This window comes from Heterodontus francisci, chromosome 6 (assembly GCF_036365525.1).
Source record: "Heterodontus francisci isolate sHetFra1 chromosome 6, sHetFra1.hap1, whole genome shotgun sequence".
NCBI lineage: Eukaryota > Metazoa > Chordata > Chondrichthyes > Heterodontiformes > Heterodontidae > Heterodontus > Heterodontus francisci.
The window spans coordinates 33,928,705-33,943,298 of NC_090376.1; the positions used below are offsets into that span (position 1 = coordinate 33,928,705).

At 40.6% G+C, this 14,594-nt stretch overlaps 1 protein-coding gene across 2 annotated transcripts in view; it reads left to right on the forward strand.

Annotated features, from left to right (window-relative positions):
- The window catches only part of LOC137371236 (short transient receptor potential channel 4-like), a 127,488-nt gene that overhangs the window by 14,843 nt on the left and 98,051 nt on the right, over positions 1–14,594 (forward strand). The gene's annotated exons all lie outside the window — the stretch shown is intronic.

The window sequence follows — 14,594 nt, forward strand, 5'->3', positions numbered from 1 at the left end:
AGCAGCTGTTCATTATTCTGCCATTCACACCTCCTCTGAACACATCTTTTGTCTCTTTACTTTATCCCATTATGACTCCCTTTGGCTCTGCTCCACCACTCTTGTCATTTAATGTCTCCTGTCTTCTGCCCTATCACAGACCTTCCTTTTTGTTCATTTTCCGTCTTTCCCCATTTGACCTACTCAAAACCGATTACATTTCTAACTTTTCCCAGTTCTGATGAAGGGTCATTGACCTGAAACGTTAACTCAGCTTCTCTCTCCACAGATGCTGCCAGACCTGCTGAGTATTTCCAGCATTTTCTGTTTTCATTCCATATACCCACAACTGTGTATGGGGGGGCAGCGGTGAGGATGCACTCTATTTTTTTGTCACAGTGATGCTTGTTTATTTCAGAACCTGCTTCCTGCAGTCCTGTATTCAAACCATACAACACTATTATATGTGCATCAACTATTCTTGTCAGCATTTTAAAGATTTCAATCACTTCCCCCCTCAATCTTCATGTGAAAGCAGGTTCAGTTCTGCATGTCTGTTCTCATTACTGTGAGTTGAGCTGACTCATTTTCTTTGAACAGTTTCCAATGTATCAATATCTTCTAGGAAATAAAATTATATGAAATATAATGGTCTCATTTGTGATGTCACAAACTTAGAATAACACTTCACCTGATTAAAAAATGTCCTTAATATATCATAGAATCATACATTATAGAACAGAAATAAGCTTTCTCACCTATCAAGTTTGCATTGGTATTTTTCCCCACTTTAAGCTATCTAATCTAATTTCACTCTCCTGCTCACTCTCCATACCTTTTAGTATTATTATTTTCTGAAGAAACTGTCTCATTCTCTTTTTAAATAGTTTATTGATGCTGCTTCCATATTTATGATAGAGAATTGTACATTCTGACCACCCTAGAGTATAAAAATATATCCCAATAATTGATTAGTATTCCTGATAAGAACTTCACACTGACTGCATTTTACTGTAATTTCCAATCGACCCCAAATGAATGCCCCTTTACATGTAACTGAGGAATATCTATTTGTTGTCGACATTCGTTTGTTATTTCTTGTTCCTGTATTCATTACTAAACACACATACATTAAAATCATCTCTCATTGCTTAACCCAGTTGCTTAATTGGTCCTAATCTCTTGAATGCTGCTGATATAATTGCCATCGATCTACTTAGTTTGGTATCATCAACAACTTTTATAATATATAAAGTTTTCTCCTTCAGGGAGTTTATAGATAGTGTGAACAGCAAAGAACACAGAACAGATTCCTTTTGAGCTGAAATAGTCAGTGCAGGGCAGTGTTTCCCTTTATTATTACTTTTGCTTCTTTACTGTCAACTTACCATTAATTTCATGATCCTTAAGATGTTTATAAATATCACTTGTGGAACATTATCTAATGTCTTTATCTAGTAGTCTCATTAACCCCTCATTAATTCCATGAGATAAGTAAAACATGACCTAGTGATTCTAAATTTATAAAAATTACTTCTTATGGTACTCACTCCTCAGATGATGATTCACAATGTGCAGTACAAAGTTCTCACACTGTTTCCCCAGTTTGGATGCTGGACTAACTGGATTTGCAAGTTTACTTCTTTTCTAAACACTAGGATTACAGTTACCATCAGATGTTGCTCCATTATTTCCTTGAGGATTCTAGTTTGTATCCCATCTGACCATTGTAGCCATTTTGGGGCTATTTTTCTGCTTGGCAAGAGTATTGACACTGGGTTTAAAAGGGGAGTAGTGGCCATAATGATTTGCTACCAGTGGGTGGAAAACAACATTTAGGTCCATTAGGGCATTACAGTTCAAGGTTCTTAATAATATAATATCTTTCTCATTGGATTCAACTTTTCTTAACTGGATTTTATACCCAATTATTTTGAAGCTGTAACCTTTTTGATATCTGCTGTTGCAGAAATACATGATCCATCATTTTAACAATTACCCTTTTGCAGTAAAATGAAAACTGCATTAACTCTTGGATTACACCATCATATTTTTCAAATTGACAAAATACCAAATACTGATTAGAGGGATTTTTATAAGCTAAAGCAATTAAAATATTTATTTACTAAAAACAAAATGTAGCATAATAGAACAGTTAGCAAGTATAGAAGGGAAACATAAATCTACTCTTGCTGCTGTGTTATAGTGCTGCTATAAATAGCACAGAGATTTAATCTGATTGCTATACAACAAATCATAAAAGCATTCTTTTAAAATACTTTTTCAATTTTACTAGAAACAGCAAACATAAGAAACATTTGCACCATTTTTTTGATGATTCTAATACATAATGGGCAAAGGAGACCCACTTTGTACTGAAAAAGATTTGTAATGGCTAATTTATCCTTTTCAATTATTTAACTTGTAGCATCGAAAATGTTTCTCCATAATTCATGGAATCGTACAACACAGAAGGAGGCCATTTAGCCCATCGTGCCTCTACCAGCATATTGTTATTCAGTGTCCTTAATAATGTACTAAAAAAGCAGCTCCTTTCTTTCTTTACATCAAATGATTTTCTCAACTGACCACCAGCCTTTGCAACCTTTCCAGCATTTATTCTTTAACCTACTGATCTGTATGAATTAGGTAATCAGGCAAAACTTTTAAGATTACATCCACAAATACAATTAGCAAAGCTTATGTATGTTTGAATAAATCTATATTTAAGTAGAGCTTGACAAACTTTATATGATCCAGTTATCATATTTTACACACCCATCTACAGAATGCCCTGTTTTGCAAACTCATCTGCAGAAGTACCAAACCTTAACCGTTCCCCATTAATTAATTAATCATGAAAATTAACTACTCTGAATTTTTCAATTTATTGGCTGGAACCTACTACCTAACCTTTTCATCAAAAATGATGAGCACATCTATACATTTGTGATAAATGGGTAGATCCAATCAATTGTAGCCAAGCTGTAACATTGGAATAAGTCAGTCTAGGAAGTCTAGGAAGTTCCGAAGAAGGGTCACTGACCCGAAACGTTAACTCTGCTTCTCTTTCCACAGATGCTGCCAGACCTGCTGAGTGAATCCAGCATTTCTTGTTTTTGTTTCAGATTTCCAGCATCCGCAGTATTTTGCTTTTATTATAGGAAGTACTGTAGTCTGTTTCTGATAATTCAATCATTTGTCATGCTAAAGAAATTGAATTATCTAGTAAATTGAATTAAATAACTAATAAAATAGCAGTTGAATTTTTTTTTGTAAGCACAATTCAAATTCATGTTGAGTAATTTGAATTAAGCAACATAGAGTTACCAGGATTAAGTTATACATGCTTGAATAAAGCAGCAAATCCAACAAGGGAATAGCCATTTGTTCCATATGTGACTGCCTTTAAGAGGAAAAATAGAATTTATAGTACCAGAATGTCTTAAGAGAACAGCAATATTTAGAAGATTAAGGCTCTCTAAGGCGCCACTCATAAAAAATTTGTTGGAAGGTAATAGGTAACTTAAGGATGCCCTTTGTGATTCAAACTGTTCTTCCTGTGGCTGTAAAGTGTTACAGCTATCTTTAAATGCAATTCAAATTACCTGGGTGAGATTTCTCAGGTATTAGTTAAGGCAATGCATTCACCTGCATCCATGAGATACACTTTCCTTGCAGAGTCACCAGCTCATCTTTTTCTTTACAGGTTCAGCAAATCATTTGAAGACAGTACAATTTCATGCTATCAGTGACTTTCCCAGTGTCATTGTCATAATTGACTGTTCTCACATGGAGATAATCACATGCACATCATATCTGCTAGGATGGATGCTGTCTTTCATAAACATTGGAGCTGAACTCATAGACATTCTTCTTGCTAGTCTTTGCTCTGGCAACAACTGCATATGTGTGTATATATATATACATGTCCCATTCAAGTACACCTCTAGACATGACCATAGGTGGACTATGTAGTTAAGGTATAAACTTAGATTGTTTCCCTTCCTTCTTCATGCAGCATTAAATTAAATAAAGTGTATACACTGCTCTGTTTGGATAATTTGATATATATATATATAATAGGGGATGCTAATACAATGATTGATACTTTGGCAAGATAGATTCTACTGCAGAGGGCTATGGAGCAGCCATGCTTTGTATAGTTATCTGTCGTTCAGTCATGCAGTATGTAGCAGGTATGATTCGTGGACACTCCAAACTATACAAGCTGCTTAGCACACTCTCAAAAGACTACATGAATTGCTGATGATTGCTTACAAACTGCAATGGCAACTGCTTTGTGTTGTTGTTGTTGTAGTAGTAGTGTACCTAGGGTGTTATTGATAAAGTCTGAGTCTATATAAGGTTAACTAATAACTTATTATTTACACATCTCTATTTACTCCCTTAAGTCTCTCCAGCTCGCATCCTTCGTGCTGCTACTCTCTTCTTCCAAAGCCCATTACCATGTGACTGTTACATCGTTACTACAGTGGGAGAGGTTGCTCTCACTGTCTCCAACATTAACCTTTTCAGGTTCCTTTCTACTATATCTCCCCCAAGTCTTTATCCATACATTTTCTTAAACATATCTACATTCTTGACTTTACCTACTACCATTTCTCCCCCCAAGTCTCTGACTTCACAAATTTAGTCTGTTAGGAGGTTTCACCACTCTCCCTGATCTTGCTCTAGTCTGAATGGGATGATCAGCAGTCTTTCTTGTAAGTCTTGATCACTGACTTGGTTGATTTCTACTAAGGATTTTAGTTTCTGTTTTCTTTGGGTTTCTTCATCGTCATCTGTGTCTTCCAAATGAATGGTTGACAGTGACTTCTGGGGAGAGGGATAATGTTTCTCCTATTTCTACATACGTTCCCTTTTTGTAAGCACGATTCAAATTCATGTTGAGTAATTTGAATTAAGCAACATAGAGTTACCAGGATTAAGTTATACATGCTTGAATAAAGCAGCAAATCCAACAAGGGAATAGCCATTTGTTCCATATGTGACTGCCTTTAAGAGGAAAAATAGAATTTATAGTACCAGAATGTCTTACATAGGCCTAAGAGAACAGCAATATTTAGAAGATTAAGGCTCTCCAAGGAGCCACTCATAAAAAATTTGTTGGAAGGTAACAGGTAACTTAAGGATGTCCTTTGTGATTCAAACTGGTGTGTGTACCACATATGATCTCTGGTAGTTTTCATCTCTGGATTACAGTACTTTACCTTTCGAGGTCATTTATCCATATTCTTTGGCCTTCATTTGGTTTCGGAAAGTCTCTGGCATGAAATCTTTTGTTGTAATTTTGAGTTTGTTGCCTTCTATAAGAGTTTTCTTAGTCTTACTCTCTTAACAGATGCCCCGCTATGTTGCTTTCATTGATCTCATCAAAGCCTTTGACCTCGTTGGCAGACGTGGTCTCTTCAGACTACTAGAGAAGATCGGATGTCCACCAAAGCTACTAAGTGTCATCACATCAGTCCATGACAATATGAAAGGCACAATTCAGCATAGCGGCGCCTCATCAGACCCCTTTCCTATCCTGAGTGGTATGAAACAGGGCTGTGTTCTCGCACCTGCATTGTTTAGGATCTTCTTCTCCCTGCTGCTCTCACATGCGTTCAGGTCTTCAGAAGAAGGAATTTTCCTCCACATAAGATCAGGTGGCAGGTTGTTCAACCTTGCCCATCTAAGAGCGAAGAGCAAAGTACGGAAAGTCCTCATCAGGGAACTCCTCTTTGCTGATGATGCTGCATTAACATCTCACACTGAAGAGTGTCTGCAGAGACTCATCGACAAGATTGCGGCTGCCTGCAATGGATTTGCCCTAACCATCAGCCTCAAGAAAACGAACATCATGGGACAGGATGTCAGAAATGCTCCATCCATGAATATCGGCGACCACGCTCTGGAAGTGGTTCAAGAGTTCAACTGCCTAGGCTCAACTATCACCAGTAATCTATCTCTCAATGCAGAAATCAACAAGCGCATGGGAAAGGCTTCCACTGCTATGTCCAGACTGGCCAAGAGAGTGTGGGAAAATGGCGCACTGACATGGAACACAAATGTCCGAGTGTATCAGGCCTGTGTCCTCAGTACCTAGCTCTACGGCAGCAAGGCCTGGACAATGTATGTCAGCCAAGAGCGACGTCTCAATTCATTCCATCTTCGCTGCCTCCGGAGAATCCTTGGCATCAGGTGGCAGGACCGTATCTCCAACACAGAAGTCCTCGAGGCGGCCAAAATCCCCAGCATATATACCCTACTGAGCCAGCGGCGCTTGAGATGGCTTGGCCATGTGAGCCGCATGGAAGATAGCAGCATCCCCAAGGACACATTGTACAGCGAGCTCGCCACTGGTATCAGACCCACCGGCCTTCCGTGTCTCCGCTTTAAAGATGTCTGCAAAAGTGACATGAAGTCCTGTGACATTGATCACAAGTCGTGGGAGTCAGTTGCCAGTGATCGCCAGAGCTGGTGGGCAGCCATAAAGCCAACTGTGTAACAGCCCCGTCAACCAATTTTATCTGCAGCACCTGTGGAAGAGTCTGTCACTCTAGAATTGGCCTTTATAGCCAATCCAGGCGCTGCTTCACAAACCACTGACCACCTCCAGGCACTTACCCATTGTCTCTCGACACAAGGGGGCCAAAGAAGAAGAAGAAGGACTCTGTCGTAGTCCTGGACATGCGATCCTGGAAGCAAATAGGCAACACAGGAAGTTGTGTTCTTATCTTCCTGCCCATCAGTGACTGCAGCTGATAGTCCACACATCAACAGTGTAGATTGATAAATTGGAAGTGAGGTTGGAAGGTCTTCATTCTTCTTCAATACGGACTTTATGGTTCTTGCACCTCTTTTCAATTCATTCAACTGTGGATAATCTGGTGAATTTGTCAGATGTTGAAACCCATTCTTGTCGCAAACTGTGTGAAATCTTCATTCGCAAACTGCGGTCTGTTCTCCAACAGTACTTCGTCAGGGATACCAGTGTTACAAGGATGTCTTGTAGAACTCTTACAACTGCTTCTGTTGTTGTTGAATATAGCCTTCTCACTGCTATCCTCCTTGAGAAGTAATCAATGATGATTATGTAGACTTTCTGTTGAACATAAACAAATCCATACTTAGACATTGCCAAGGTCTAGTTGGAAATTAAGTAGTTAACAGAGGTTCACGCTGTTCTGGTCTTTGTATTGCACAGATCTGGCAGTTTTTGATCATATTTTCGGTGCCTTTGTATGTTCCTGGCCACCACACTGATGATTGTGCCCTTGCTCTGCACGTCGTAATTCCCATGTGACCTTGATGTAGATGTTCTAAGATCTCCGATCTCAGAACTAGGAATGACTAGTCTATCATTATAAACAAACAAATTACGATGATTAAGTATTTTCTATATTCATAGAAAGTTTTCATCATCTCCCCACTAGGACGTTCTTGTGGCCACCCACTTGTGTTCAATACTGCCTTATATGAATACATTCTTCATCACTTTTATGGGCATGATGAATTTCTTGCAATTTCTGTATGCTTGCCAGCTAGTTTTGTACAGTGTATTGTGAATATGACTCTATTTCGGCCACAAAATTCACATCTTGTTGTGTCGGATGGTCTACCATTGTTCTTGACAGTGCATCAATAGAGGTTTGCATCTTTTCCTGGACATATACGGTCTCATACGTACATCTCGTCAATCTTAAACAAAATCTTTGAATTCTTGGAAGCATTTTTGCGATCATCTTTTCATCCAACAATGATACCAAAGGTTTATGGTCTGTCTCGATGGACAACTCTCATTCCAACAGTATAATCAGAAAATTTCTCACATGCCCATGTGATGGCAAGTTTTTCTTTTTGAATTACTGCATATCTGTCTTTGTCTTGGACAAAGCTCTAGATGTGTAGTATATTGCTCTGCAAGAACCATCAGGTTGCTCCTGGAAAAGGACTTCCCCTAACCCATGGAGGAGGTGTCTGCAGCTATCGTTGTTGGTAGTGTAGGGTTATAGTGTGCCAAGATGTCCAGTGATATGAGCATATCTTTAATCTTCCGGAATCCTTGTTCTTTATGTGAACTCCAACACCATGCTCATCTTTTTTGAGAAGCTGTCTTAGCGATTCTGTTACCTGCGCTAAATGAGGTACAAATTTGGCTAACTGATTCACCATTCCAAGGAATCTTTGGAGCTGCTGACCGGAAATAGGAGTGGGGAATTCTGTATTGGCTCACGTCTTCTGTGGATCTGCCATTATAGCTTTGTTGCTAACTATGTGTCCCAAGAAAGGATTGATGTGTTGGAGAATTCATACTTCTCGTTCAGTGTTAGTCCTGCTTCTTGAAGTCATTGTAGAACTTCTCAGACTCATTGGTCATGTTCCTCTACTGACTGCCCATGTATCAGGATGTCATCCATGTGACAAATAACTCCTTTGAGCCCTTCTAAAATACTAGACATAGACCTTTGGAAGATCTCTGGTGCGGAAGTTATCCCAAATGGTAACTGATTGAAACAAAACTTCCCAAATAGTGTTATAAATGTGGTTAGTAATTTTGAAGTCTCATCTAAGGGTACCTGCCGAAATCCACTATTGGTGTTGAGCTTGGGAAACATGATGCTGTTGAGACAATTTCACCAAGCTGTCATCCACTGTGGACGTGGGATGAATTTCACTCACTAATGCTTTGTTAAGCTGCGTTAAATCCACACAAATACGAAGAGCACCATTTTGTTTTGGGACAGAAACCATTGCTGAACACCACTCTGCTGGTGTCATAACAGAAGAAATGACTCCCATCCTGGGCATCTCTTCCAACTGGTCTTGAACTTGGTTCATCAATGGATAAGGTATCTTTCTGGGTGTTGCTACGATCAGGTGAGGAGGGGTCGAAGGGCTCCCCTCTTTTCCCTCCTTGTTTGACAGCAAAGTGAAATGAATGTACTTGCCAATTCAGTGAGTGTTTCACTACTTACATGTTATGATCAGAAAAGAACCAATTGGACAGGTTTTCTTGAATTTAACAACGAAAGAGGTTAGCTTTATTGTACCTAAACCAATCTAAGTAAAATAATAAACTATGCTCCAACTTACACACACACACGCACACACACGAGGGTCACACGCACACGCAAATAGGTTACATAATGGGGAAGGATAGATTGGTCAGATTAGAGTCCACAGCAATAAAAGAGGTATACAATCTGTAGAGTTTGATGACTCGGTTGTCTTCTGGATGAAGTCGGTGGTCCTGAGGCTTCCAGCTTGTAGATGTGGCCAGCAGATTCAGTGGTCCTGGAAAACAGTGATGCGGATGAGTTCCTTCATGGGGTCTCTGTCCGCTACAGTGATGCTTAGGTGGTTATGGCCAGCAGACAAGGTTCAAAGCTTGCCAGGTGTACTGGGGGAGAGAGGGAGAGGGGACCTCACTTGGGCTCTTCTGATCAGTGTCAGTTGCTGTCTGCTGCAGAGATAAAGACCATCTTAAAACACACAGATGGTGAGCCTGTCACATGATGGCTCAATGTGTATTTCCTCTTGCAACTTAATTAGTTCATGTCTAGGACTTCCCTTCTCTCAATCAGGGTCCCATTGTTCAAGTGATTATCTTTGAGTGGTCTGTATCCACCAGTTTAATGTCCCAAGATTGCCTTTAATGTCTTGTTAATGGAGACTAACCAGATGAGGCACTCCAAACTTCTCAAGTCATTGTTCTGGAGCGGACTAGCCAGACAATTCGACTCCCTCTTAATGCAGTAGAATGCAAGGGATTTTGATGCAAATTTCAGTGGCCATTTTAGCTGATAGCAGTCAGCTTTTGTTAGTTCCTTTTTCCTTTATTAAAATGTAATTCAGGTTTCCAGCTGATGGATTAAAAAAATGATCGTTCTGCACAGCACTTGTTTGTGACAGGGTAAAGATACACACTGGTCTGGCATCTTTTTGAAGTGTGATTCTATACTCTGTTTTGAGTCTTCCAAGACTTGTGAAAAGTTTCAGGGTAGTCTGCTTGAAAGTGACTGTTTGCCTGTGGCTGTTTGACTTCATCAATCTTCTTGATCATATGTAGGTCTAAGCATGCTTTTCTGCTTAGGAGGGAAAATTCGTGGTTTTGCAAGACTTATTGGGTTTCCATAATTTGTCTCCCTCTATATTGGAGAGTTTCTTGAAGCTTACGCTTCACTTTCAGTTGGGTCCTGCCTGGACCATGCAACTGTGTGTGTCCACCAGTTGTAGGCAATGTCTCATCAACCATGGCTCTTGGTCTGGCAGAACTGTTACACTAACACCATTGTCCAATTTGAAATTTGTTAGGTGTCCATTTACATAAATGTCCAATGTCCAAATTCTCTGATTTGGGTTATTAATTTTTCCTAGGAAATCTCTTGGTTCCTTTTTTGCTGGAAGTTGATGTACTTCATTCACCGCTCTTTGTGTGAAGGTCTTTTGCTTTGTGATTTTGAGTGAAGGGGTCTTACTCTGGCATAATTTTTCATAATACCCAGTCTTTTTCAGATGAAGCACTCCACTTTACTTACAGGACACTGCTTCCGTCTGTGGGTCTTTCTGGCTCCACAGCACTGGCATGGTTTCCCGGTGTCTGGCACCTTCTCACCTGTGTGTGTCTTCTTCTCAATAGATTGTCTCTCCGCCTTTGGCTTCAAGAACTATACAGTCATTGGATTTCTTCTAATCCTAGGCTTCTCTTCAGCCCACAGAATGGCTGTGTTTTGTCTTTGGACTTCCCCCTGTTGTACGATTTGAATTGCTTTCTCAAGTGTAAGGTCATCTTCCAACTGCAAGAGATCTGATAAAGACTCATCAGCTATTCCTACAACTATTCAATCCCTTATTCCTTCCGCCTTCAATTCTCCATAGTCATATCCCTCAGCCAATCTAAACAGATCTAAAAGAATAAAAGAACCTATGGAATAAAAACAAGAAATGCTGGAAATACTCAGCAGGTCTGGCAGCATCTGTCGAGAGAGCAGCAGAGTTAACATTTCAGGTCAGTGACCCTTCTTCAGTTCTGAAGAAGCATCACTGATCTGAAAAGTTAACTCTGCTTCTCTCTCCACAGATGCTGCCAGACCTGCTGTGTATTTCCAGCATTTCTTGTTTTTATTTCGGATTTCTAGCATCCGCAGTATTTTGCTTTTATGAAAGAACCTATGGATTCCCTATCTTCTGGACTCGCTTGTTAAATTTTGCTCTTTTCAGAATTTTGTTACTGCGTAAATTGAAGCATTTGTCGAAGGCTTGTTGCACATCCTCAAATTTATCAGATGCCTCGTTTATCCCTTACCACACAATCGTGCCATCTGCAATTGCATCCATAGAGTATAAGAGGGTATTTACTTGTTCTGCTTCTGAGCTAGTATGCAGCTGGAAAACAATCCTACATCGTGGCGATAAATCCCCAGGGCCTGATGGTATGCATCCCAGAGTACTTAAGGAAGCGGCCATAGAAATAGTGGATGCATTGGTGGTCATCTTCCAAGATTCTATAGTCTCTGGAACAGTTCCTACAAATTGGAAGGTAGCCACTATTTAAAAAGGGAGATAGAGAGAAAGCAGGGAATTATAGACCAGTCAGCCTGACGTCAGTAGTGGGGAAAATTCTAGAGTCCATTATCAAAGATTTTATAGCAGAGCACTTAGAGAACAGTGGTAGAATTGGGCGGAGTCAGCATGGATTTACGAAAGGGAAATCATGCTTGACAAATCTATTAGAATTCTTGGAGGATGTAACTAGTAGAGTTGATGAGGGGGAGCCAGTGGATGTGGTTTATTTGGACTTTCAGAAGGCTTTAGACAAAGTCCCACATAAGAGATTAGCAGGTAAAATTAAAGTGCATGGGATTGGGGTAATGTATTGCGATGGATAGAAAATTGGTTGGCAGACAGGAAACAAAGAGTAGGGATAAATGGGTCTCTTTTCAAATGGCAGGCAGTGACTAGTTGGGTACTGCAGGGACCGGTGCTAGGACCCCAGCTATTCACAATATATATTAATGATTTAGATGAAGGAACTAAATGTAATATCTCCAAATTTGCAGATGACACAAAACTGGGTGGGAGGGTGAGTTGTGAGGAGGATGCAGAGAGGCTTCAGGGTGATTTGGACAAGTTAAGTGAGTGGGCTAATGTGTGGCAGATGCAGTATAATGTGGATAACTGTGAGGTTACCCACTTTGGTAGCAAAAAGAGGAAACAGATTATTATCTGAATGGCTATAAACTGAGAGAGGGGAATATGCAGTGAGACCTGGGTGTTCTCGTACACCAGTCGCTGAAGTTAAGCTTGCAGTTGCAACAGACGGTAAAAAAGGCAAATGGTATGCTGGCCTTCATAGCGAGAGGATTCGAGTACAGGAGCAGGGATGCCTTGCTGCAATTATACAGGGCCTTGGTGAGGCCACACCTGGAATATTGTGTGCAATTTTGGTCTTCTTATCTGAGGAAGCATGTTCTTGCTATGGAGGGACTGCAGTGAAGGTTTACCAGACTGATTCCTGGGATGGCGGAACTGACGTATGAGGAGAGATTGAGTCGGTTAGGATTATATTCACTGGAGTTTAGAAGAGTGAGGGGGGATCTCATAGAAACCTATAAAATTCTAATGGGACTTGACAGGGTAGATGCAGGAAGGATATTCCCAATGGTGGGGGAGTCCAGAACCAGGGGTCATAGTCTAAGGATGCGGGGTAAATCTTTCAGGACTGAGATGAGGAGAAATTTCTTCACCCAGAGAGTGGTGAGCCTGTGGAATTCGCTACCACAGAAAGCAGTTGAGGCCAAAACATTGTATGTTTTCAAGAAGGAGTTAGATATAGCTCTTGGGTCTAAAGGGATCAAAGGTTATGGGGAGAAAGCGGGAACAGGTTACTGAGTTGGATGATCAGCCATGATCATAATGAATGGCTCTTTCTTTTTAAATCATTTTGGCTTTAATTTGCACTCTTTCTGGGGGTTCCCACACTTTCCGGGAGTTCCCGTGCTTTCTTTCCGAGGTCTGGTAGAGTAATGGCTGCTTACTCCGCCTGACTCCTAATTCACCTTTTCACTCGACATCTACCTCGTTTCCCGACTTTTCAAGCCGGTGCGCTGTTAATCAACAATCGCCCATTTAAAAAATTCTCTCACCCAATCCTGGACCTTCGGCCGGCACTGTGACTCGGAACTCAATCACTGGACCTGGATGTTTCGTTGCAGACCACCATGCTGCTGTGGTGCAATCTGAAAGTTTGCATGGCTGATTCACTGACTGTCTACAACTTCTTCGGTTATGGACCAGCTTTGTAGCTCATTGCAGTTTGCTGAAGAGATCTGCTGTTCTCTTGGCACTACTGAGTTACTATTAATGGGTGGTTGTTGGTCGGCACAGACTCGGTGGGCCGAAGGGCCTGTTTCAGTGCTGTATCTCTAAATAAATAAATACTAAATAAATTCTTCGTGAAGTAAGTACTTGTCATTTTAACTGATGTTACCATTATGTGTAATAAAAGCAAAATACTGCGGATGCTGGAAATCTGAAACAAAAACAAGAAATGCTGGATTCACTCAGCAGGTCTGGCAGCATCTGTGGATAGAGAAGCAGAGTTAACGTTTCGGGTCAGTGACCCTTCTTCGGAACGTTCCGAAGAAGGGTCACTGACCCGAAACGTTAACTCTGCTTCTCTTTCCACAGATGCTGCCAGACCTGCTGAGTGAATCCAGCATTTCTTGTTTTTGCTACCATTATGTGTGTTGTTCTTCTAGTAGTAAAAGCACAGCTCGGGTGCTATTGATAAAGTCTCGAAGTCTAGCTAAGGTCAACTAATAAGTTATTATTTACACATCCTTATTTACACTGTCCTCAAGCTTCTCTAGCTCGCATCCTTTGTGCTGCTACTCTCTTCTTCCAAAGCCCATTACAGTGTGACTGTTACATCATCATCGCTGCAATGGGAGGGGTTGCTCTCACTGTCTCCAACATTAATCCTTTCAGGTCTTTATACTACAACAACCATGCCCTGCGAAGTCCAAATCTCTGGGCTCACAAACAGAAGAAGCATTGAACTGGCTCTCTGGCTGACAAGTTGCAATTTATTTTCCCATCTCTGTGTTTTACCAAGTGTTCCCTCCTGCAACTCACAACAAGACCCCCAGAGTACATATCTCTACAGGTGCTTGCTAATGTAGGACTGGCACAGAGTGCTGTGGTTGAGGTTGATAATTTTGACAAACATCTCCTGTTCAGTACCTAGAGAGCAGAAAAAGATAGTTTGGAATCCTGGCAGTAAGACCCGCCTTGAAACAGAACCTTACATTGGAAGATATTGTCATGTATATAAATGTAAATTTTGAAGGATTGAATGAGTGAGTGACTGCTAAGAAAAGGAATGAAAAGCAAAAGATGATACTAATCACCAGCTTGGAGAAGTGACTTCCCCACCTTCCCCACCCCCAGTTTCTCAATTACCTCCACCTCCAGAATCTCAATGTCCCTCTCCTGATAAAAGCCAAGGATTGCAGTGCTGGACAAGCTCGTCCTGTCTGTTGGTGCCAGTTACGTGTGACTTTCTACTGCAAGTACATGAAAGGGATATATGTTATGAGGAATAT